Genomic DNA, 2,806 nt, shown 5'->3' on the forward strand with positions numbered 1-2,806 from the left:
CAGTCATCCAAACCCTTGATATATAATGTGAAAAGAGAAAAAGCAACCCCAATACCGACTCCTGCGGAAAAACACTAGTTACCAATAATCAACTAGAAAAGGCTCTGTTTATTCCCATTCTTTGCCTCTTGCCAGTCAGTCAATCTTCTATCCATGTTATTATCTTTCCTGTAATACCATGGGCTCTTATCTTATTAAGCAGTTTCATGTGTGGCACCTTATCCAAGGCCATCTTGAATTCCAAGTAAACATCTACTGCCTCTCCTTTGTCTATACTGCCTGTTATTTCCTCAAAGAATTCCAGCAAACTTGTCAGGTAAGATTTCCCATTAAGGAAACCTTGCTGACTTCAGCCAGTTTTATCATGTGCCTCCAACTACCTTGAAACTTTATCATTAATAATGGACTCCAAAATCTTCCCAACCACTGAAGTCAGGCTGCAGGTCTAAAATTTCCTGCCTTTTGCCTCTCTCCCTTCTTAAAGAGTGGAGTGATAGTGGCAATTTCCCAGTCTTCTGGAACCACTCCAGAACCTAGGAATTTTTGAAAGTTACTACTAATGCCTCCAGAATCTCTTCAGCTACCTCTTTCAGAACCCTGGGGTGTAGTCCATGTGGTCCAGGTGATTTATCTGCTTGTAGACCTTTTAGTTTCCCAAGCATCTTCTGCTTAGTAACAGCAACTACTCTCACTTCTGCCCTTCTGCCCCCTGACACTCTTGAACTTCTGCATACTGTTGGTACCTTCCGGATGATGAATATCATCTCTTATAAAGTTAAATCAAGCAACATAGGTGACTGCAGGGCTTTGCCTCCAGGTGAGCTCAATGCTTGCTTTGACTATCAAAACATGGAGGAACCATCACAAATTCCCACTGCCCCTGGTGATCCTGTGATTTCAGTCTCTGAGGCCGATGTGCGAGCAGCCTTCTGGAAGATAGACTCATGAAAAACATTTGGCCCAGACGAGGTACTGGCCAAGTACTAAGGACCTGTGCTGATCAACTGGCTGGAGTGTTTACTGAGATCTTTAACCTCTCGTTTCAGCAGTCTGAGGTACCTGTCTGCTTAAAGTAGGCTTAATTTATACCGGTGCTAAGAAGAACATGGTAACTTGTCTCAATGACTATAGTCCAGTAGCACTTACATCCACAGTGATGAAGTGTTTTGCGAGGTTGGTGATGAAACATATCAACTCCTGCCTGAGAAGCAACTTGGATCCACTCCAATTTGTCGACTGGAGACAGAGGTCCACAGCTGATGCCACCTCAGTGGCCCTTCACTTAACCCTGGAACGTCTGGATAGCAAAGCTGCAAACATCAGGATGCTGTTTATTGGCTACAGCTTGGCATTCAATAGCATCATCCCCTCAAAACTAATCAACTAGCTCCAAGACCTTGGCATCAGTTGGATCCTTGATTTCCTCACTTGCAGACACCAGTCAGTTCAGATTAGCAACAACATCTCCTCCATAATCTCCATCAGCACAAGCTGTGTGCTTAGCCCTCTGCTCTACTCACTTTGCACCTACGACTGTGTGGCTAAGCACAGCTCCAATGCAGTATTCAAGTTTGCTGGTGACATTGGCCGAATCAAAGGTGTTGGTGAATCAGTATATAGAAGAGAGATTGAAAACCTGAGTGAGTAGTGCCATCACACCAATCTCTTACTCAATGTCAGCAAAACCAAGGAGCTGACAATTGACTTCAGGAGAAGGAAACCGGAGGTCCATGAGGCATTTCTCATCAGAGGATCAGAGGTGGAGAGGGTCAGCAACTTTAAATTCCTCGTTGTTATTATTTTGGAGACCTGTCCTGGGCCCAGCATGTAAGTTTAGCTATGAGGAAAGCATGGCAGTGCCTCTACTTCCTCAGGAGCTTGTGAAGATTCATCATGACATCTGAAACTTTGACAAACTGCTTAGACGTGTAGTGGAGTTTATATTGACTGGCTGCATCGCAGCCTGATATGGAAGCACCAATGCCCTTGAATGGAAACTGTAGTGGATATGGCCCAGCCCATCACGGATAAAACCCTTCCCACCATTGAGCACATCTACATGAAACACTATCGCTGTCACAGGAAAGCAGCAAACAATTTGAAGGATCCCCACTACCCAGGTAATGCTCTCTTCTGCCAGCTGCCATCAGGAAGAAAGTACAGGAGCCTCAGGACCCATAGTTACAGTTACTCCCTTCAACCATCAGACTCTTAAAACAAATGGAATAACTTCACTCAACTTCACTTGCCCCATCATTGAAATGTTCCCACAACCTACTGATTCGCTTTCAAGGACATCTCATGTTCTCAGTATTTATTGTTTATTTATTTGTAATTATTATTTATTTCTTTTTGTATTTGCACAGTTTGTCATTTGTATTTATTTGTATGTGTACTTATTTTATTTCTTACATCCAAGGGAGTAAAACTCTTTATGTTGCATTTATGTCGCAATATGCAAGCAATAAAGAGGGGAAATGTGGAAGGATATTGCCAAACATAATTGTTTTGTATACATATATGTACAATCAGATACACAATCAGATCAGTGTACAGCCAGACACACAATCAGATCAATGTACAGTCAGATATACACAGATCAATGTACAGTCAGTTACACAATCAGATCAGTGTACAGTCAGACACAATCAGATCAGTGTACAGTCAGACACACAATCAGATCAATGTACAGTCAGATATACAATCAGATCAATGTACAGTCAGTTACACAATCAGATCAGTGTACAGTCAGACAATCAGATCAGTGTAGTCAGATACACAATCAGATCGATGTGCAGTCAGACAC

Source organism: Mobula birostris, chromosome 4 (assembly GCF_030028105.1).
Source record: "Mobula birostris isolate sMobBir1 chromosome 4, sMobBir1.hap1, whole genome shotgun sequence".
NCBI lineage: Eukaryota > Metazoa > Chordata > Chondrichthyes > Myliobatiformes > Myliobatidae > Mobula > Mobula birostris.